The 24,602-nt window shown below is 37.2% G+C and overlaps 1 long non-coding RNA gene across 1 annotated transcript; it reads right to left on the reverse strand.

Moving 5' to 3' along the window:
• Positions 1-7,503: 7,503 nt before the first annotated feature.
• LOC148157702 (uncharacterized) lies at positions 7,504-8,664 on the reverse strand. The gene is made up of 3 exons (XR_015764197.1): positions 8,491-8,664; positions 8,330-8,392; positions 7,504-8,066 (listed from the first exon to the last, which is right to left on the reverse strand). It is a non-coding gene; the product is annotated as an uncharacterized LOC148157702 (long non-coding RNA).
• Positions 8,665-24,602: the final 15,938 nt, after the last annotated feature.

The following is a 24,602-nucleotide window of genomic DNA, read 5'->3' on the forward strand; positions in this document are numbered from 1 at the left end:
TTTTGCCTACTCCACTGATATGGAGAGAGAACAGAGGTAAAAGTATCATGTAATGCAATATTGGTTTTAAATTACTAACAGCACCATTAATTGTGTTTTTGATTATCTTTATAGTTGTCATTGTGTTTTTTTTTTTGACTGAGAGGTGTATTTCTGCAGATGGGTGGAGAACGACAGGGAGGCAGAGGAGCTTTTTTGTTTTCACAGATTTTTGTCTCATATTATACTGTCAAGACATAGCGACACTTTTAAAAAACGTATAAAAAAAACGTACTACTTATAAAAGCTACATACTACAGTTTTAAATGGTAATTTACAGCTTTAAGAAGAGAAATCCCTGCATATGTTTAGATGCTAACACACACAACAGAGATGTCCATTCTTTTCAGTTTGAGTTTCACCCACTTTCAACACACTTATCTGCTCACAGAACCCTGTAATTAGGATTGATTTATTGACACTTGCACTTAAAACATTAAGATTCAAAAGATTAATATAACAATCAGCTGTAGCTATTTATTATTGATCTTGTATTCTTTCAGTATAATTAAAATGTCTTCATTGAGGCCTGCATGTTGACATCTCTATGTCGACCTGCAATGGATTGGTGACCTTAACAGAGCGTGCCATGCCTCTCACCCTTTGACCTCTGGAGATAGGTACCAGTTTCTTGTTTGTGTGAACAACTATGGTGAATAGAACTGAAAAGTATCATTGAAAAGTATTTAAATATACACTCAAACCCTTCAGAGTCAGAGCATCATAAAAGTGATAATTAAAATTAATCCTGAAAGTTGTACTTTTGTCTTAAAGATGATTATTTTATTGATTGTTTTCACTTAATTCTCCTTTCTTTTTTTTTCTCCTTCTACCATCTTCATTCACGGACATCTTGGACCAAGAACATAATTCACCACCTTCCTAAAATAAAGATCTACTTATGGCAAAACAAATTACTTAAGACGTCATTTTAGGAAGGTAGCAATATTAAATCAGTACACTAATAGTAAATTATGTGACCATGTTTCTTTTTATATTCTCTCTGACCATGTAGAGCCTAAGCAAAGACACCAATTGCCAAGAAAGACAAACTTGAACTGGGAATATAGACCATAGACTTGCAGCCATGCATGAGCATTTTGGCATGTGTGGTCTTGGCTGTAGATTTTGCCCATGCAGTGGTCTCTGACAGAGGGCAATGCTGCATAAGGAACAGTGTACTGATTCTGCTTCTCTGCACTTCACCATACTGAAGTTATGATGGCTGGGACAATCTAAATTATTTTTCTTCTCTTTTACTCTATGTTCTCTCTGCCCCATCTGTCAGTACTTTGGTCCGAGAGCAGATGACAGCATGACTCATGGTGCATTCTCCATAAACATGTATGTCCACACTTAGCGGTTAGATTCTCAAATTCCGGGTAGAGGGGCAAAACTAAAGGGCCCAATCAATGTCACAGCTCAACAAGACTGCCACATGGACAGTGTACATGGCTGAACAACGCTCATGCTTGACAGTGAAGGGAATGTGCCAGACTTTGTCTACTGCATCTGGATTTCTGAGGGATATCGAAAGCAGTGCAGCCTTTGGCAGTTTTGTTGTAAGTGTTGTTCAAATTATCTTTTCCTTCCCTTCTAGCAACTGATCATGTTAAAATAACATAATCTGGCCAAAATGTGTTGAAATTAATTGACATCTTGCTTTACAATTTTGGTTTGATAAAAGAAATAAAAGACAAATAGACAATGTCCCACTTCAAGGAGTTCAGTATAGCAGAACCATCAATAAAACATATTAGATAACCCTTGTATCTGAACGTGACAGAATTTGTCAATTGTACTTGAACACACACAAAAAATTGTCAAATCAGTTCTACATTGTGCTCATAGTTTGATAACTTTGTTGGATTTTGGCTCAGCCATATCCCATAATGTATGTTTTCTTCTGATTGCATGTGAGTGATGAAATGTTAGATAATGCTTCTGATTATCAGCCAACTGCTAACAAGCTGATGTAACAACACTGCTCAGATTGTTTTTACTCCATGGGCCTGAGAAAGACAGACAAGCTGGTGGGCAGATTTGTGTTTGAATGCGGCGCTTTTCCATGTCTGAAAAGCTGGATTCAGACATTTAGAATCAGCATTTCCATCCTTATGCTTACATTCAGTTTGCAACAAACCCCACCTTGACCCCTCACTGAGGAGTCAACCATATATATTGAGGGCCATATGGAGGTGTTTCTCACTGCCATGAGGGATGTGAGCTGTCCAGCCCCAGAACACAAGGCTTGACCACCAAGTGTCCCCCTGGCCTTATCTCCTTGATGATGTCCTGGTCTGATGATTCCCAATGAGATAAACAAAAGAAGTTGTCCTATTGCAGTGTGATCTTTGAACTCTCCTATAACAGGAAAAGCATCCAGCAGGACTTAGCTCAGTGTCAGCAGCTATTTGCTGTGACTTATTGAGGGTTTAAGAAGCCTAAATACAGAAGCACAGATCCAGCTATTTTTATCCTAAAGAAAAAGTAAAGAAAGTCCAATGGCAGGAACTGGGATAGTGTGTCAGATGGTTGACCTAGAGGTTAGGTTTAAATCCCAAACCAATCATAACACCAAGTCTAAAGCAGCTAGAAATCATGTGACGAAAGATATTCATGTCCAGTTACTGTGAAATAATATTGCAGAATGTTTAAATTGTTCCTGTGCTGTGCCCTTCAGATTATCTACATCAGGAAGGCAGAAATCATCCCTGATACTTTTTATATATGTTAGCTCTCTCTAGAACAGATAACATACAGAAACATAAAACATGTAGCTGGAGCAAAAATAAAGCTATAAATACAAAACAGCAACATTATGTATGCATTACCCGTAAGGATATGGTTATGATAAGGGTGTGGTTATGACTGTGCAAATCTAAGCAGGTCTGAAGTCCTAGTGGGTGTGAGAGTCTTGGGTTTGTGTCTTGCTTGTTTTGGTGGGGCCAAGTTTCAAGGACATGAGCACATTCACAGCTGGCTTTCTTGCTGGCTCAGTTTCCCGCCTCAGGCCAGGTGGTATAATTCTTGTTAACATACATCAGCTCTTTGGGGCCTCGAATGCTGAATGGCTGTGACGCCGTGAAGCATCTGAAGTGACTGTCAAGGCCACTGGGAGTCCTCATATATAAACTCCCATATTACAGTGGACAGGAAAAAGTCAGAACTGAAAGAGCACAAGTCATCAGATGTTAAACACATTTCACTTCAGCCACTGCCAAACATGTGTTTCTCGTTAAAGGCAACAGAACCACACGTAAATGAACTTGGAAACATTTCTGAGGATGAAGTAGAGACACAGGCCTGTTTGCTCCTGGTAATTAAGCATCAAGCTTAGCAAAGGGGACTTTACAGGGTCTTGGTGGGATTAGAAACAAGAAGAGATTAGTAGGCCAGACCATTTGTGTCTTTATGATTATGTTGACAATTTTCTATGTTTTTAATCTTAGGCGCATTAGTCTAGTAGGACAGGATGTCTATGTATACCACCCTTATTAAACTGTATTTAAAAACAAAAGCCAAACACTGGATTAAGACTATGATTATGATTTTCACAAAAAAATTTACTTTTTTTTTCTTACAGGCCAAAAAAATTAGAAATATTAGGTGAATATCAATGGTGCTTTGCAAAACTATCCCCACCTCTTAAAAATGTCCACATTTTGACATCTTGCAGCTGCAATCCTTAATGTGATTTTTGCGGCTTCATGTCATAGACTAACACAGTTCAGAGCATGACTGTGAGGTGGTAGACAAATTACACATGCTTTTATTCATTTATCTTTTTATTTATTTACAAATACAATATTCAGAGTTTGACACATATCCAACTCTATTTAAGCTACTGTCATGTCGTAAAAAAAAAAAAAAAAGAATCCCTTCAAAAGTCAAATTTGTATTTAATGAAGCGAATCTGTGTGCAATTTTATTTTGCAGCTCCTCTGTGAAGGACTCTGTCAACAGCATCATTAATACCGAGGCTCACACCAGAATAAGGCAGAAATTTTCGAGAAGTTTGAAGGAGGGTAAAGTTCAAGCATGATATGCAAAGCTTTCAACAACTTATAAAGGAGAGTATCATTCAGTCAGTCATCCGAAAATATAAATGTTATGGCAAAACTGCAAACTAAGAGACATGGTCATCCAAAAAAACTGACAGGCAGTAAAGCAGCTTAGAGACTCTTGGCAATGTATTATTCAAAGGCTCCATTTTGAATAATGGCCTTGAGAACAAAAAACTTACCTACACTAGCTTTGCTATTAAAACTCTCCAGTTTGTCTGCTTGGGCAAGAAGTAAGCATTTCCTAAAACTGGATTATTTTCCTTCATTCTGCTGCTTTTCTTATTCACCCTGTTTTGAACAAACCAGGATTCTCCAAACCAGTCTCTCGTCAGCAGAAGAAGGAATAGCCCGAGTTTTGTGTTGCGGCCAAATAGATGTGAAGTCTGGAAAAATATGTTTTCTGGAACAAAATTATTTTGACAGCTGTGTAACCACATGAAGTGTATTATATCATAGCTTTATCCTAGCAATGACTACAACTCTACATGAAAGTAAAACGGTAAAAGTTACGCCTGTAAACTTATAGTCAGCCTAAATATTTAGTGAAGACCTTTAAATATTTTCACAAGATAAGTCAAACTATGTATTGTGCTGTCAGACATGTGTTTCTGGGTCACACTTTCTTCCTTCTGCATCCATCTGGCTCTGATCTGGCTGCTTGCTGCCAAGCTATCACCAGGGGGTCCGTGGGCATACAACTCCCATATCGGCAACAGCTGCAAGGGGCTCAGAAAGACATGCCACCATAACACAATTGGAACAGTTGGACAATTTATAAAACTTTCATAATAATTTCTTTTGCTTTAAATGTGGTGGTTCACTGTAGGGGTGACTGAAGGGTTCCTTAGAAAAGTATTTAGATGCATTTTTCTTTATCAGATTTTGTCACATATAACCACAAACCTCACAAAATCTTCTTGACATTTTATGGCTTATGCAAAAATCACACTACTTTGAAGTGAAATAGCACGGGATTGAGAAAAACAAACAGTGTGTATAACAAAAGACAAAAATGTGAAAACTGCAATAGCGTACGACCTCTGGGGTCATTTTGTTGACGGAAGTGAATCGTCCCTGTCTCAAGTGTTTTGCAACTTCTAACATGTTTTCCTCTGTTAAGACTATGTTTGCCACTATTGACACTTATTCAAAAGTAATCTGACAAGAAAGAGGCATATTACTTTCTGCCTCATGCGGAAAGACATGAGGCAAAGAAACTGAGGACAGGACTCAAACTGGAGACATGTTGAGGTCTGTAGCCTCTATCTATGGGCTAACCATTGCGCTCCAGTTGCCCCAGTCGCCCCCGTGCGACTTATTTTTTCATCAAATATTACAACTTCTCTGATCGTACTCAAGAAAACTTTCCCCACACCATGATAATGTCTAATCTATGTTTCAGTGGTAATAGTGAGTTCAAAGTAAACCTGTCTTCTTTGACTCTTGGTTTTTGTGATACCACTTGTTCACTCTAAGAATAAAAACAAACTCAGGGAAATACAACACGCAAAGGTGGACTCCTTTTACTTATCAGATGACTTCGGTTTCAACTATTACTAGGAGAATAACCAATGGAACTGAATACCTATGTATGCCAGACCTCTGAGTTTTAATTGTAAAATTAATAAATAAATGAACTAATAACATATTCTGTTTTTCTGCCCAAATTTGGGTTGGCTTATCACATGCAATCCATTCAAAAATATAAAAATCATTAAAAAAATATGGATACCTTTTGCAAGACACTGTACATGTAGGTAAACAAAAGGGATCCATGGAAACTTGACAAAATTACTGTATGTGTTCAAAGCCCACAAATTTCCCTTTGGGTTGCTTTTATAGCCCACATTGGCCCAGAAAGAGAAATTTACAGTTGCACTGAGAAATGAGTGTGCTCAGTGGAGATCATTTATGGGAATCCAACCTGCAACGAGTTTTCTTCTAGTAAAAGCGCAAAAACTGTTAAGTTTAATAGAGTGACTTGAAATGAGTCATTACAGTCTCTCTTAATAGCTTGCACTGTCTTTACTTTTCTGCTTCTTTTTTTTCTTTTTTTCTTTTTGCAAAATCATTGACAATAATGTAAGATATTGTACTCAAAAACAGTTACATAGAGTTGAGGTAAAACACATGGTCTACAAACAAATGCCACCTTATGCTGATGGATTGTGGTTTAAAACTAGGTAACAAGAAAATGCAACATCCAAATGCAATTGAGATATTAAAGAATTGAGCCCAAAGAAATACTGAGAAGACTGCTACACACGAGGTGAATTATTGTACCCTCAACAGTTTAACGATTAACCCAGAAGCAAGTATAAAAGTCTTGAGTTTTTGTTGTATTTGACTGATTTAAGATTCTGTTAGAAAGTCTTGCAGTTTGGAGAGGTTTCAGGCTCCCAACTAGGAGATTCCTCCAAGGACATGGGTGGAGTCCTTCAGCCACCTGGCATTGTGCGTAACAGAAATCAAATTAGATTTCTGCTATGATGTTTGTATTTGGCACACAACTCAGAAACACCATTATGCTCCTTTGTGAGAGTGAATAAACTAATACATCATGGTCTTAAGAAGCCATATCTGTTTCTAGTTCAGAAAGAAAGCAGGCTTTTTCTTTTTTTTTTTTTTTACAATTGTTTGCAGATTTGAAGCAGATGGTGTCCTTACTGAAAGTGCAGCAAACAAAAAATATATATAAAAAGTAAAATTATATGTTTTTGTTCCTTAAGCAGGAAGTAATGTGAATTAGAAAGATGAACCATAACCTGCCTTACAAAGGGGGCTGTGTAGGAGGCAAATGAAGATTCATTTCAAGTAAAATACGGCAGATGTTTCCCAAGTCGCTCATAAAGAAAAATTATAAAAACTGAATTTTATTAACGTGAAGACCTGTGGGACATAAATGGCAGTTTAAATTTCCACAAGTGAAAAACTGATGGAATAATCACATGCAGAATGACAAAAAGCTTCAAAATAAACTGCGGAACATTTTTCAAGACTTGTATTTGCTAAAGATCAGTAATTACTCAAAACCAGTTCCTTCATCTTTATTTGATTAGGCATAAAACCCCTTTAGTCAGCCAAGAAGAGTGTAAAACTGATGCTAGCCTTCCACACACTGCAGAGTGTGTGGAAGGCTTTCAGTCCTTTCAGTTCAATTGCAAATCACATACAATTAATCTTGGTTATCAAACAGTAGACTAAGATCAGTGAAATATTCAAATTGGTTTAAAAAGTTTTCTGTCTAAGGAAACCCGGCAGATTGCATCAAGCCATTGCCTTTAAGCATTTATGTAACACAGATGAGAAGGGTATTTTATATATTAGATGAATGGGCCAATAGGTTCGACTATCGGAGCATGGTGGATTGTTTAAATGACACACAAAGGCAGTTAAATGAATTTAAAAAAAACAACTGGCTTTAGTGACATAAACCATGAAATTAACAAACAGTTATACAAGACACACAATTATGAAAATAAAATTACACACAATAAAATACAAAAAAATAATACAAATACTTGGCCAAGTGCTAGTTCTCAGTTTTGAATCTTTTGGGTGCACCCTGGTAATCTGAATTCTAAATCGTAATAGGCAACAGATCAATCAATTCCAGTTCCAATTAAGTTCAACTCGACACCATTCACATGAGGAGAATTTCCTACACAGCAGTTTGTTACAAAGTACCAAATAAAAACCAGTCCAAAAGGTGAGATAAGAAATTCCAGGATTAAACAATAAAAAGAAAAATGTCAGTCAGTGGTCTCACTCATAACCAACTGTGTGTGAAGATGTGAGTGGTACCGGCCTACCACACCGCGGGGTGCAGCAGGACTCCAAATGGAAAAGAAGGAATCCAGGAATCCAGTTCTTTCTAAGTCCAGGTGGGAAGGCTCGCCATCGAAGTCACAGGAGGAATCCAACCTCAGGAACAATCCAGCATAAACAAAAAAACCTGACCTGTCAACAGACAGGACCAGCAGAATCATAGGATTTTATTAAGCTGTTCTAGCTTTAATCCTTAAATCATGTTTCTGTATATTTGACATCAATTACTGTAAATTACAAAAGCATTTCTTCAAACAATATTAAACATTACATTTTATCCAAAATCAGTAAAAGTTTACATTTTAATAATCAAATAGTTCCGATAAACAATATTATTCAACAAAAATGTGATAAACAGAACAAAAACCCAAATGAAAGGCACAGAATATGCTCACCGATCTCAATGCGACACGTTAGGGACAACAATATGGTGGCTCTCAGTCCGGACCCGTGAGGCACTAGATAGTGTAATAAGGCATATTTTCCTTGCTTTAACCTTGATAATATGAGCTTTCATTGTGAACAAAGTAAAAATATAATATAAATTAGGTTTTACCTTCAACTGAACGGAGAACAAGATGAACTTAAACCGTTAGCCTAGTAGCCGTTAGGGCTAAACTAGTAGCCGTTGGCCGTTAGAGCTAACGAGTCAGCTCTAACGGTGTTCAGCAGAAAAAGTGAACTTGTCTTTCCTTTTCTTTTTTTTCTCACTTCACGCGTCCAGCTTAGAAGTCGGATGATCTGGGAAAGCGTTTGTTTAGAGTCGTACACCTGTTTTAAAACAGAGACTCTCACGCTGCCCAGCTTAATCGTTTCCGGATCTCTCTCGCTTACACACTCAATGCGGCGGAAGGGCGGGTCCTGCAGCGGCAGTCGGAATTCTGATTGGTTTAAACTCACTGGAAACTAAACTTCCTATTGGCTAGGTCAGGGGTCACCAACCTTTTGCAGCCTGGGAGCTACTTCACGGGTCCAGAGCAACACGAAGGGCTACTTTCCTTGGCTCACCCTTTATAACAATAATACATGCCGTCTAATCATATTAATGTTAGGGAGTATTCACAATAGTTATCAGTAATTATTACCATGGCAGCTATGGTTAATTTATTATGTGATCAGAAGTTCTTAGTTCAGTTTTAAGTTTGATTCCCTTTCTTAGCTTTTCTGTGCGATTCTAAATTTCCCACAAGTGACTGACAGTCCGGATTATTGCAGCTGTTGGACGCACTGTGAGATTTTCCTTTAAATAAAAAAAGAAAAGTTATTGTATATTTTTATCCAACCCTCTTTACTATTAACAAATTGTGCAGAGACATCTGCTGGCTGACACCAGATGTCGAGAAAAAAATGTCCGACAGATTGTAAGGTAGCACAAAACGATCCCTGCACCTGACCTGTAAGAGCGCATCATGTGCGCATCGCACAAAACCAGCGCAAACTTAAACCACTAAAGCAGCGAAGCCTTTTTTTAACACAAACGATGCTAAATACAAATAAAGACATGGAAGCAAAGCTGACCTGTGATCCACGGAAAGAGGAGGATGTTGATCCCCGGTTCTGGTGTCAGACGTCCAGAGGAGGAGAAGGTGAAGCAACAATGTTTGTTCAGTTTTTACTCTTTTAGGAAACGTTTTAACTAGATTAAATTGTTTAACCCGCAGTCTTAGCGCGATGCTAAGTAGGAGCGGCAGATGTCAGCTAACGGGTGACCCGCTAACTCTCCGGTTCGGGAAACATCAAAGAAGCTCAGAACCGGCGACCCGTCAGAACCGAACACGGTAAAAAGCTCAACCGGCATCCGAACCGCTCCTAGAACTACGGGAGGTTCAAACTGCGCTCATTCAGTTTTAGCTTACAGAAAAAGCGCCAAACCGCCAAATAGCAAACGGACCAATAAGATTTAAGCTTTGGGTGCCCTTTGACCCCCACAGACTCAGATGTGCGCCACGTACAATATGTTTTGACACTTAATATATATATTTTTTTCTCCACAATTTTGTTAATTGCAAAGAGGGTTCGATAATTAAATTTTCAGAAATTCTTCTTCTTTTTTTTGTTTTACTTCAAGTAAAAAAAAAACAAAAACATTAGAGCTGCTCTCTGCTCTAAGGTCGGCAGAGAGGGAGCAGCAGGACTGCAGGCGCTGCTGCCCTCCGATAACATTTATGCATAAAAATTTACATTTAAATGTTTTTAATAATTAGCTTTTTTTAAAATTCTGAATATAAACAAATTTTACTACTTCAATGTAAAAATATTAAATTAAATAATTTATTTGGCAATGCTCCCTAATGACAATGGCTATTTTTAGAACTTGCCCCGCGGGCAACTAACAAGGGGCCCGCGGGCGATAGGGGGCCCGCGGGCGATAGGGGGCCCGCGGGCGATAGGGGGCCCGCGGGCGATAGGGGGCCCGCGGGCACCGCGTTGGTGGCCCCTGGGCTAGGTAGACCACCTAGCTTCCCTAACCTCCGTTTCTTAAAGAGGCATCCCCATTTTATGTGGGTTACATTTACACCTCCTGGATGAGCACACAGTGACATTCGCTTGCCTTGTGGCACCACAGTGGAAACACGTAGTGACAGTGGAGAGGAAAAACTCCTCTTTAACAGGAAGAAACCTCCAGCAGAACCTGTACAGTACGCGCAGATACACTGAAAGAAACAGATCAACTTATGCAGAAGTACTTTCTATTTTCATGAAAGTAATAAGAGCAGCAGAGGGAGAGAGAATGTTTAGTTTTTGGCTGCGTTATCTCAGTCAATGCTCTCCCCCAGGAAGGAATCACGGCCAAGGAGAATGCCAGGCCAGGTGTAGTATGGAGAGGAATAAACAAACATATAGTTAGCAGTTGAAATAACAGCAAATAATATAAATTGGACAGTAGTTGAAGAAGAAAGTTAGGAAGGGTTTTAACCGAAGCTATTAGCTACAGATGTTTCATGATGAAATTTCAGTTTAATCAGACCACAGTATGTGTATCAAACATCAAAGGAATTGTTCCTTACTTTAATTGCAAATGTAATTAACTTTTTTGTTGCTTTTGAAGTAATGACTTTTAGTGGTCATCCCATGACTGTGGGTCAGTAGGTAGAGAAGTCGTCCTGCATTAGCAAAGTTGTCAATTCGATTAACCCACCAGTCTCCATGTTGGTGTTGTTGTGTTTGTAGATACAATGTGGCACTGGTGTAAATCATCTGACTAGAAAAGTGCTATTTAAATACACATGTGGAGCAAGAACTAATACCAGCTTGTACATTGTAATCAGTTAATTATATTTTAAGTCTGTAAGGGTTATTGTCAACTAATGGAACATTGAAAAACTGTCTAAGAAGTTGTTTGCCTTGGAGAAGCAGGTGTGTGTTACTGGTAACTTATTTGTTTAGCAGTGCAATCCCATCCAAAATGGACCCCTCTATGACCAAGTCCCTGCCCAACCCCCTACCTCTACCACACACCATCTTCTCCCACAGAGGGTCCTTTGTGTGGTTGGTAAGCAGTGTGGAAAGGGAGAAGAAGTGGGAGAAGAATGAATTTGTTCCATCCTCCTCTCAACAGACCCCTGTTTGACGGGGAATAATCCTTGGATGGAGTAAGGGTTGTAAACCCTATTAATCCCCCAGCATTGCCTGAGTAATCATCCACACTTGTCTCTTTCTCCAAGCCACAAGTTGATTTAAATTCCCACGCAAGGCATGCTATTTTACATACTGAGCACTCTTTATTGGACAGAATTTAAGAACTTTGCAATACAAAGGAAAATAAATGGAATTAAATGGCAGCAACATGAGCAGCAAGAAAAATCAAATAATTTAACGTTACATCGAAAACCCCATACTGCACAAAGCAAAGTTTCTATCTTTAAGTTTAAAAAAAGAAATACTTCACAAGCACATTTCCCACAGTGTATAAGTCATGATGCTGTGGTCACTCCGAGGTTAAGCATAATGGTCGAAGGTCACTGATTCAGAAACTATGATGCCCTTTACAGAAGACAACACCCTAAGTGTTCATAAACTGTTTTGACTTGTTAATGTTCAAAGACAGAATAATGACTCAAAGTTCAGCAGGATATCCTAAATACATCCTCCCAAATGACTGACTAAGCATTGTTTGGAGGGATTTGTTTTTGTGGGTATCACCACATAAATTGTCTTTATGTCTCGGTAGATTATGTATAAACCTCCTGTCTGTCTACATGCAGAGTGTAAACATTGTCTGAACAGCATTTAGCTTGTCCCAGTGCTGAGAACAGTGCAGAGCTATGGGGGTCGAGGTTTCAGGATCGGGACCACCCCACATTTCTAAGGCAAGAAACAACCCAGACAGGAAGGCAACCCCCCACCAGCCCTCTGTTCCCTAACTCTTAAATGGACTTGGTGATTGTGTCATAGGACAGTGCCCAGCTGCTTCTGTTTTCCACTGAGGTCCCCTTGGATTCAAGCACAAGAAACATATGGGTTTAATGGAAGCCTTTAAATTGGTTACAGTTATTTCCTTTCCCATGTTCAGCAGCAGCGATAGTCCTGTACTGCACAACGGGCTTTTGTCTCCTTTGAACGCACAAATGAAAATGATGTCCTTTCTCTAACATTTGTTGAGGCTGTGTTTGTGGCCAGCTTAAAGCAAACACATTTCTAGTTCTGTCAGAGTTTTTGAATTTATTCTCTCTGACAGGAAAGGACATCGTCCCAAAGAGTAACAATTGACATCACTAAATTCTGATCCAGGATTTATCCAGCAATCAAGTCCAAAACAGTTCAGCATGGAGCAGTTCAGAATCCAGCTCAGCTGTGATTCAAGCAAGTCATTATGTGTTGCATCTAGATACTGTTCTTGCCCATTCGCTTAAACTTTCCTCCATCTGTGCCCCATCCAGCCTTCCCCAATGACCATTCTCTTTGCCATCAAGTACAACAACCTCCCAGACTCTAGGAGTGGTGACCGACATTTGCGGTTTGGCCCAAATCTTGTACAACAAGATTTATGGGAATCATGGTTTACCAAAGAGAACTTTGTGATCAACTTGTGGCAAATAAAAGTGCTACTATTCAACTCACTTCAAACTGTAAGAACTCCAAAATTCAGTATATCAGTTGCACAAACCTTATCATTCAATAGTTTCATCATTGTGATTATTCAACTTTTAGCTTTCCGTGCAGCTTGAAAGAAGGAGCAGGGGTTAATTAAGTAAAATAAACTTTTTTGAGCTTTACAATATATTACATTGTTATACCCTCATCAAAAACTGCAGTGTTGCTTTCATTCTTTCCTGTATTTTTCTATAAATTTATTCCAGATTAGATGAGATTAAATAAAATTTGCAAAACTAATAAATAATTGCATAAACTGTCTTCAGGACTTGCTATCACATGTAGTCGTCTGACAGAATTCATTTAGAAATCCCTCCAGAGCAATGATGGTCGCTGTCAAAAAGAGTCAAACTCTCAACGTCAGTAGTTACTCTCTCCTTTGAGGTTTTTGCTTAAAAAGAAAAACTCCCAAAGATTAAAACACAAGTCCCAAAGATTGGACATCATGCAAAGTTTCTATCCAGCCAGAAATAAAACTCATTGGCTATTGAACATCCATCTGTTTCCAGTCTGTTCCTCAGCCTTTCCCACCAACTTTCGGTACCGTGACCAAAACCCACTGTCATGACAAATTTGTCTTAGTTTGATGCCAAGCACATTATCGAAGCTCTTAAGGTGAAAAAAATGTTTGAGAAGAGCAGAGAAATTCAAAATACTGAAGTCTGTTTTTTGCATTACTTGGGCTACTAAAAACAACTTTAGTGAAGATTTTTCTTCACCACAGATCAAAATTATTTAATTTAACGTCTTAGACTATACTTTATCCAAGCAGAAATTTTAATCCCCATTTTTTACCATTTAAAGCCATTTCCTGTGCAATGCAGTTTCCCAGTGCTATAGTGTTTCATACATTGTTTAAGGTAAAAAGTTTAAAGATTAAACATTTGTTATATAACAATGTTACATTTAGTCACACATTTGAATATGTGGTTGATATACATTATAAACCTCCTTCATACCTAATACTAATTAAATTGATACCCATATTATTCTGTTCCTGGCTGTGAGGAACCTGAGCATATCCGAGCTATATGCTATATTCATTAGCCATATGCACTTCTACAACCTCAATCTATGATGCGCGACACTCTTTCAACTATGTAATACCTTCAAGCAATTTCCTTCAACATTGGATTGACTTGTCACCTTTTTATGTTTTGGTCCCAATCCAGCCCTGAGTTCACAGGGATGTTGTTTTGTAGTCTTTATAAAATATTTCTGAAAGCAAATACAGTTGTGGCCATTTCATTTAAACTGGCAGATAATTGATTCAATGCAAACTTTACTGCTTCACTGTCCTGAAGCAGAAAATTATTCATACCCTTGGCAGATTTAGATTTTTAGGGATTTGTATTGCTTCTACGGAGGAAAAATACATTTATGAACACTATCACATTAAAATATAATAATATATTGTACAAATGTGATAAGTATATTGCACAAGCATATTGTTATTGCTTAAACATTATAATAATTTTATACAAACTTAATAATTGTATTACATAAATGTGATGTTATATTGTTTAAATGCGAAAATTAATATGGTACAAACATAATTCTTGCATTGCAAAAACGCAAATACTATATTGATTAAATGTGATCATTTCATCCAGTAGGTGGCAGTAGTATGATTTTAGTGCATCTATGACGAAGGGTAGTACAATGACAGGAGGTGGTCAAGTTTTACTTTATGCTTGGTCAAAATATGGTGAGATACTGATGCCGCTGCGCATTGTGGATAAAATAACGTAGTATGTGCACTCTGAGAAGGATCATAAACACAATAGTTCTGCAAAGAAGAAAACAATCACTTCAGTCTTCAGTCTTCCAGTCTTACATCATCACATTTGTACAATATATTATCATCTTTGTACAACATACAATCACGCTTTAACACAATAGTGTTCTAATATGTATTTCCTATATGACAGCAATATGCTTCCATAGAATTCTTTCAACAAAAAAATTCTTCTCTATTAGAAATGACATAGGTGTTTTAAAAATATAATAAAATTGTGTAAAACAAGTAATAATGTAAAAAAGATATTCATAAGATTTTACTTACCTTTTTGGAAAAAGTGGGATGTTAAATATTGTTTCATTTAATCCATTGATTCAAATGAATCAATGGATTAATTCTTTCTGCCTTGTCAGCAACTAAAACCATATGTTGTTGAAACGCTTTTTTGATGTTCCTATCAGTATTTTGGCAATTTGTCTTTGCTGAGTAGCTCAAAAAATGAGATTTCAGTCTTGCTCTGACTGTAACATGATCTTCCACTTTGCTGGAGAAAACATCACCAAATTGCTCTTGGACTGTTAAACGAAGTTACTCTTGTAGGAAGTTTTATTTCCGTTTTATGTCTATTCTTTTGATTGTTTTAGGCTAAATTAAGTATTTGGATAAAAGAAAATTGACTTTTTCCACATGTACCAAACAGTCTGGATAGGCCTTCAATAAATACAGTAACTGTTCCAGTTCTCTGCAATTCTGAAACATCCTGCTGAAGCTGGACAGTCCTTAATATTTTCCTTGGACCTAAATGCCTGTTTCTCTGCCCTTCTTGACACCAGGTCAGCCTGACTAAACTAGTGGCAGCCCATTGTCTCAGTTAATTCCATTTTACGAGGTATTTCTACCACTTTTTTTGGGTGCTTTGCACCTTTCTTCACCAGTTGAACTTCTCTTGTCATAATTCAGTCATTTTTCTATTTGGGTGCAATCTTACCGGCTAAATAAAATCTGGACCTGAGAAGCACAATTCTTCTGTAAAGTTCTTTCGCTCTTGTAAGTCATCCAGAATCTAATTGCTAACCTTTTCCAAGTAGCTAAGATCGTTAAAATACTGCTAACAGGCACTTTTGGAAGTGCAAATTAGTTGTTTGTAATCAAGTATGTCTTCCCTGACTGTTGGAAACATTTTAGTTGATGGCATTTAATCTGTTCAGAAAATCAATAGCAGACGCCATAAAAACCAAAACATTAAGGTTTATGTAACAGTTTCTTTCCGTCTCATAATTTTGTCTATGGTTAATTGATTTTCACTAGTTTTTTCACTACTTCGTCAAAACAAACTTACTCAAACAGATTTTAGCATGTTGAGCTTAAATGGTCTACATAATCAGCAGATGTGTTTTATTTATTTCACATCCACAGCGATGAGAGGAAGGATACTTGTCTTCACAGCTGCCAAGGGGGGAGTCTGGGTCACTTTGCCTCCTGTACTGTGGAGCGTTCACATGATTCAGCATAGACAGAGCCAACACTTGTGTCTGTCTCTTCTATATTAGCATTTGTTGAATAATCTTCAAGATGCATCCAATTTACTTTGCGTAAAATAGATCTTAGCAAATCTCAGTCAAATTGTAAAGTCTAGGAGTCTTTTTATAATCATCTGCCCTTATAGTTGTGATATTTGCACCTTTTCTCAGATAAGAGATGATGTGAAACAAGGATCTTTTGCAATTTCTTATTTGAACATGCATTATAAATATTATTTATGTTAGAAAATGTCATACAAGTTATTAAGGACTTATCACTTGAAGCTATTGGTTTGGTATTTTATGTAGATTTGGGAGGGATTGAGGCAAAAAGAAAAGCACCCTGTTTTGCAACTAATCTTACATTTTCTTCAGGATACTTTAAAAATGAAAGTGTTGGCATTGAAAGAAACAGCTCTGCCGCACTTCTGCAAGTGATTCACCTCAACACTGTTCCATTGTTACAAAAGTTAGAGGACTAAAACATTTGTTACCACTTATCCTCGAGGAGTCCCACATGTTTCGTAAATCATCAAGCTGCTAACGGCAACATGAAATACTTATTCAGCTGTTGCTCCTTGGGGATTTAGGTCTGATAAGCTTTTGACAATATCAGCATGAGGAGTTGCAAATAAATACTTTATACCAATTAACTCTCATGTCTGTATTAGCGGTCTCCAGTGGTTCTAGGATTTATCTGCAAGTTGAATCTGACAATCCAGTAGCATCTCTCACAAGCTCATTGCTCTCCCTTTGTTTCCATTATGTAACTACATACAATGCAAGCTAATGAAAAACTCTATGTATTCTCCCACAATTCTTCATCTCTCACCTTAAATACTCTGGATTTTCTTAAATGGTGCATTTCCCATTTGAAGCTGTTGGAAAATATAACTAAACCACAAGTGTGCAATTTATACTTCATCTGATTCTGTACAATAAATTAACTTAAAGACTAATCCTATATAAGATTTGTTTGTTGCACCAGCATGATATATAAATGAATCATGATCTACTCTTTAACATTTTCTGATGCAGCAATGTGAAAACATTGCTTTATTTAGTTTTCTGAAATAAAAAAGAACCTTTCAAGTCCCAGACACTTTCATATATAAATACTGACTTAATGTCTACTTTTGTCATCTGCAGATCTCAGATGAACATATTGGTTTTGTAACATAAAGGACTTTTTTAAGAGAATGTGTCAAACAGATTTGTTGCCACTCTTAGCAGCACAGAAGCTAGAAATAGTGATTACTTAGTGGATTATAAGGTAGAAAAAAAACCTAAAGCAGAGGAAAGAGTACACAGCACAGTTCAAACAGGAACTTCTCACACAAATAGAGCAGAGCAAACAGTCCGACCCCCACTGTGGCAGCTTCCAGACAGCTATCAACAGGATCGTTTAAGTAAGCAGGGAAATGCTAAACACTTGATATGCTACCAGACATTTCTCATCTAAGCCACTACAGTGATACAGATTTTGAAATTTTAATGTTTTCTTCTATAACAGTGCAAAAAATAAAAAATGCATTGCATCAAACAACTCGAGACGACTCGAGACTTCCCAAAATTCAACTCAATCTCACTTGTAGACCTTTTAAGTTTGACGCTTCATTTCAACAGACTGTCTAACATTAATCTTAAAAAGTTAGAATGTTTCTACAAACTTTAATTTGTATAAAGGCTTAATAGCAGAAAAACTGTAGCCATGTAAATGTGATTTGTATTAATAAGTATTATTTCAGTCAAATGTTAGCAACATGTAAATGTTTTTTCCAGTAAATCATCTGTGAGAGTGCAAGTATGGCATCCACCAAAATGACACACATTAAAATATGTCATAAATCTTTCCCTCGCCTCTCTTGGGGGGATTTCTCATACATATTGCAACATGACGGCTGTGTCATTTCCTTTGGAATATTTTATTATCCATGGCTAATGTATATACTGCAGCTGTCTGACTGTTGATCAAGACCCCAAGCAGCCAGGTCAACTTGAATATCATGACACAAAACGTTGCCCAACGTTGTACCTCTGCGGCCGACACTAGATCAACATTTTTATCAAAATGTGGCAACTTTAACAATCTGTCCCATTAAAAGAGTAAGACTTTCATTTTGACAGTAATCTTTGAGTTTTCCTTTGAAGGTGCTTTTTGCGACCCATTATGACTAAAATTCGTCCAGGGCTACTTGGACTTATTTTGACTTTGCGCTGTAACTTCCCGTCACTAATAAACAGAGTACCATCAGTAAACTCTTCCATCCTGCGACGGTTGAGCGAATAATGTAGAATAAAGCAAAATACTTCATGTGTTGTTCCTGGCCAGTGGTCCTTTCACTCGTGCTGGAATGAAAGCTGCATTACACTTCCAAGCAGATCATTGGTCTCATGAACTATTTATTATGCAGCTGAATACCCAAATATTTGTTTGGAATTATGGACATTTTTTGTTTAATATATTCTGCAAAATGCTAAAAATGCTAAATCTATTCACTGTAGCTGAGCCTTTTTCTACAAAGTATCCACAAATAATGTATAACAAAAATAAGAACAGATGTTTTATTTTCCCCATTTGCATGGTAATAAAATGCGCCAGTGACATATTTAAAGGTTCTGAGGTGCAAAATAGGTGATGCATTATCCTCCCTCCAGTTATGACACAGACAGCCATGTTCCTTATAATGTATGTTGTAGTCTTTACGGACCTATAACTCAAACGTTTTGTAGTGGAAACAATATTACACTTTATTAGTCAAACAACCAATCTTTTGTTTTGATTTGATAATTTGCTGTCTGCTCTCGTGCATTGGATTTATGTCTTTATGAAACAATGTCATGGAAACCTACGCTGTGTTATTTGTTGGATAAACATGAGTTACTTTTCTTTTTTTTTTATTTAACAGGCTCGACATTTTTCCCCCTCCCTTCAAAACAATCTGTTTCTCTTTAGTCATCCTTCTGTGTCTGTTTAAATGACAAACTCACATGATGCATTTATGCAAATAGTAGTAATTACTTACAATTCTCAAGATGTTAAAAATCATAAATTTACTTTTTTATCTTCATAAAATATTCTGTTCTCAACCAAAAACAAAAAATTGGATGCATCTCTCACAGCTGACACGTGGCATTTTTTTTTTTTTTTGTTAAGTATTCTGGCCTGAACGCCCCTGTAATTCCTTGAGCAAATTCCCAGTGTAACTTGTGGCCTATCAGCATCTGGGTGAGGACAGAAGATGGATCGCAGACGTGTCAGCCAACAAAACACCCACAGAAAGCTTGACTAGGCTTAAAGACTGACACATTCCCCGATTCACAAAAACTGGGGCTAGTTTTTAGAGGGGGCAAACAGATTTCTGCATGGCTTTAACATATGTTTGTCAACCCAAATAAATATCGCGCATACCAATGTTAGTGATTGTTATGAAAAGTGGATGTAATGTGTGTTGAATGCATTGAACGTTTCTTTTTTCCCCCCCTCAAAATCCACTGAAATAGGATTGTAATAATGATTAAAACAAACTACATGGGTTCTAGAAAATAACAAAACAAATGGACAAGCATTCCCAAAACAATTCCATCAAAAATAGAACATTTCGATAAGCAGAAAAAAAAATATTTATGATATAAAGTAACATGTGAAATTTTGTCCAGGATCCGGTAAGGTGTTCTTTCCTGAATAACTTTCTTTTTTTAAAATCCTTGTGCTAATTTTGTCTGTCATTTTGTTTGTCACATCAAACAGAACCATGCTGTGTTTTAATAATTGCCTTTTGTAGGCTTGTTAAAAGTTGCTGGTTAGTGATAGTCAGAGTTTATTGACTCAAATATTGTAATAGTAATAATAATACAGCCATAGATCATCTTGATGGGTGGCTGGTATTACACATGTTCACATTGAATACATAATGCTTCCCTAAGGAAGTGCCTAGGTCCTAATAATTGCACATGGTTCAAAGACAGACCTTCCTCTGGCTCATATGTGCATCTAATGACCATCTTTCCTGTGTGTGGCCAGGATTCAAAGCAATCAGACTGTCAGCCGCAAAATCAATTTTTATTTTCTCATCATTAAAACCTTAAATGGCTGAATTTAGATTTTGTTATTTTTTCCTGAAACAAAATGGCGAAAATATGCACACTCTGTACTTCACGGTTGGGCCACACAGAGAACAAACCCCAAGTAATTGGTGCTATTTCAAAGTTAATTCAAGCAATTGAGCAAAGACCTGGTCTTACAAACTCTTAAGTTCTGAGCAATAAAAGAGAATAATTGAAAAGCAACCCTGAAGGGTACAAGATTGTTTCTCAGCATGACAAAAAAAAAGAGAGAAAAAAACATGGCATCAGCAACAAGAGTTTATGGTTCACCACAAAAAAAATGAAATGACATTTCTGAAGGCTTGTGCCTGGCTCCTGCAGCAGAGTCATGACAAATGAGGGAACACCGAGAGGAATCCAGGTGACATTCTTTGGCTGACTGCCTTTTCTCTGCCCACCCAGGGGAGTAATTTCACACTGTTGAGAGGCTCCTGTGCACATTTTTCAAACTGAGGAAGGAAGCAGCAGAGACTGAAGGGTAGCATTTGATTTCCCATGTGTGTGCCTGATGATATGCTCATGTTTTGAGAATTTACATGAACTGTGGAGCTCCAGAGTTTTCTGGAAACATGGAAAAACAACTTCATAAGATGAGCAAAAAAAAAAAAAAAAAGCAGATAGAAACTGCATTTATACTCTGCTGATTTGGGCAGAAAAAGCCTTTTCTCATCCTTCTGTGCCCTTTTGCATCGCACACTTTCTTTACTCTGTAGAGGGTTTGGAAGAAAAGTGGAAAACGACAAGGGAATACACAGCGTGAGTCTCAGACAGTGGGGGATGACAGCGGTGCTATCTTTATTTTGAGTGAAATCTCACACGGATTATCTTTGGTTATGCTTCAGGTCTTTGACAGGTCAACTGTGCAGAACTGCTTTGTTTTTCTTTCCAAAGACAGGAGCTATGAAAACTCTTATCATCAAAGACAACAGTAGTCCCTGAAAACAAAAATGTGCAATACAATTACAACTTTATATCATCAATCTAAAAAACACTTCAGTGTAACTCACTAACTCTCTCACAAAAATTGTAATCATGAGATTTGTAAACTCCACTTTACCACATTTTTTACCATATGGACATAACAGACAAATAACTAGATTTACCAGGAATGAAGAACTATACTCAAACAGATTAGATAAATGACTCCCTCACAGCTTACTTGCCCAATTCAAGAAGAAAATGAACAAGAGTGAGAAAATTTCAATTACAACTGTATGCTTGGTTTTCACTCTACTATTTGCTCTTGCATGTATTTTCATCTGGCAGATCAGAGAACAACCACCAGGGGGATTATGTGGAACCACTTTCAAGAAAGGCCTCATTATATTGTTGATTCTTAAGGTCAAAAGTCACACACAGAAACATGTTCAACCTTGGTGCTGCATATTGACAACAGAGATGAGAGACTTGACCTAACTGTGCTTAGTAAACAACCATTTTTATTGATGTAGAATCTGAATGAAATCAAAGGCTTCTGCTGGAGAAATATTACATCGCGAGATTTCAGGAATACAAATCTGTTTCTCTGCTGTGTTTTCAGATTTTAATTACATAAAAGTCCTTTTCAAGATTTGCTCAATGTAAAATATACATTAATCAGTAACTGTACAACCTTTATTACCTTTTAGTTATACATCTCGCTAACTAGACAGAGGGGGATAGTCTCCACCCGAAAGAGTTAAATTCCACATTTATTGGAGTTTGTGGCCATTCAGACGAAATGGAAGTCGGGTCAAAGCTCACAGACAATTAGACACTGAGTGAAGATGACTAAGCGGCAGACTTGAGTCAATATCTGGCTTCTCTGTGCACATAAATTCTTCCTGCTGGGAAACTTCAGCTGATGTTTCTGAATCCTTTTTTTTTTTCTCTCCTTTGTTTGAGTAAATCAGCTCTTATATTCAGACATGATTTGTTTTCCGTGGAAACAAATTATTACCATGTGCTTTTGAAAATGTGACAGATAAAGAAAATAACTGACATCTGGTGGGTTCAAAGCTACATAACAGCAGGAAGCAACCACCATTTTTTTTCTTTGACTTGCTGGTCCACTGTGGATTTAAGAATGTTGCAAATAAGATTATTCAGGGTTGTTCGTCAACAAGCAGAAACAACACACACACACACATATGCACATACACATATTATTTATTTCTAGCTACACAAAGACTTTGCATTGACTTCCATTAATTTTTCATTCATTTCTATAGTGTAACTGTATCCCTTCCCCAAACCTAACCAGTATCAGTACATGCCTAACCCTAAGCTTAACATAAACCCAATTCATAGCTTATTCCTAGACCAAACCCCTTTCTCAAGAACAGTAATTCTTCCTATGATATCTGGGCTTTGGGCCCCATAAGCAGGAATTGGTCCCCACAGCATAGTATTTGTTAGGAAAATTGTCAAACTGTTAGACCTGGACATCCCCCTTTGCTTACCTACACAGAAAGATGCTTTAGACACCTATTGCAAGCCTTATGGAAAGATTTGAAGACACAGTAAAACTCTGAAAGCCATCCCTCACTCTCTCCTGTTAATGAGCTTTTATTTCATTTTGTTTCTTTTTGTTGCCCAGACTTTATTTGTCTCTGAATGATCATATCTGGTACAGGTGTTGATGTCTCCTTGTGTCTTCATACTGGGCTTGACTGTTGTCACATATACTATAATGAAAGATAATATGACTACTCGTAAACACATGTACCAAATAAAAAAGATAGACAGAAGGCAGAAAACAAGAATGTGAAGTTATCTGTGTATGTTTGTGTAAAGAGCCAATATACTCGTCAAACCTCTCAAAGAATACACTTTTCCTTGTTAATGATAAAAGCATGCAGCTGCTCTAAAGTACTTTTCAAAGGGATAACACATTAAAAGACTCCAAGAAAAGTAGTACATTGAGTTTTACTAACATCTCACTTCTAAATAAAGTCTAAACAGCAGGTGGAGCTGTCTGTACAGTTTATGTGCTCAGAAATAGTTACTTCAGCAATAACACATACTTAAAATATCAACTTGTCAAAATATACAGGTGGATCCTAATGAATCAGAATATTGTAGAGAGGTTGATTAGTTTTATGAAATGTATATATTATACAAACTAAATAAAAAGAATTATACATTCAATACATTGTTTTTGTCAATTTTGATGATTAGGACTTACTAAAAACTCAAAAATCTGAAAATCAGAAACTGCTAATAACAAAAAGATTTTAATATTGAATTGTTTTGTCATAACCTGTAGTTTTAGACTGTTGACCTGACAGGTGATGGATTAAATCAGAAAATAGCATTGCTAAAGAAGGTGGCTGTTTAAATAATTCTGTTTCCAAGTATAATTTTGGAAAGTGATGCTGAAGGAAGAATATTCAAAAGTAACTCAAGCAACAAGATAGTCAATGCCTTAAAAGGATTTTGAAACAAAGTTAATTTGTGAGAGTTTAAAGCAAACTCAAACGCCATGGACTGCACTTGGCAGCTGGGCTTCAAAAGCAACCCCACCAGACTCAAAAAAAAACCACACAGACACAGACTAGTCCACAAGATGGTGTGACATTTATTGAGGGAAGCCACATCTGAACCAGAGGCAACATCAAAAGTGTCTCACCTGGGCCAATGTAAACATGCACTGGAAAACACTGCATAACCCAAATTGCTTGAGTTCCAGCATAAAGTTTTCACAAGCATTTTAAGAGCCATGCCATCTGGACTTGGTCTTCTGTTTTAAATCAAGTCTAAAGTCAGCAGTGCTGTCTACCAAGAAATTTTAGAGCACATCATGCTTCCCTTTACAAAGAAGCTTTGTGGAAATGCTGATTTCATTTTCCAGCAGTACTTGGAACATACTCACTCTTCCAAAACTATCCACAAAGTAAAAAGCACCGTATAACTTTGCTTGATCAGTCAGTAAACTGGCCTGACCTTTGCATAGTTCTTGAGTGAAAGACTAAAGACACAAGACTCAATAACAGATGAGTTGAAGATAGCAATCTGTCGCAATCTATGATTTTTGAACATCTCAGAGCTAGAAGTTGATCCCGTCCTTGTCACAGTACATTATGCAATAATTTATGCAAAAGAGATCTGACTAAATATTGATTGCATATACAGTACAGTACCTGGACACACTTATGACGAGGCTAGTTACTCTGTAATAATAATCCTTTTTTATTGGTCCTATGTAATTTAGTTTGTGAGAAGTTA

The sequence above is a fragment of the Poecilia mexicana genome, unplaced genomic scaffold (genome assembly GCF_051168715.1).
Source record: "Poecilia mexicana isolate PSO_F unplaced genomic scaffold, ASM5116871v1 scaffold_9, whole genome shotgun sequence".
Classification (NCBI taxonomy): Eukaryota; Metazoa; Chordata; class Actinopteri; order Cyprinodontiformes; family Poeciliidae; genus Poecilia; species Poecilia mexicana.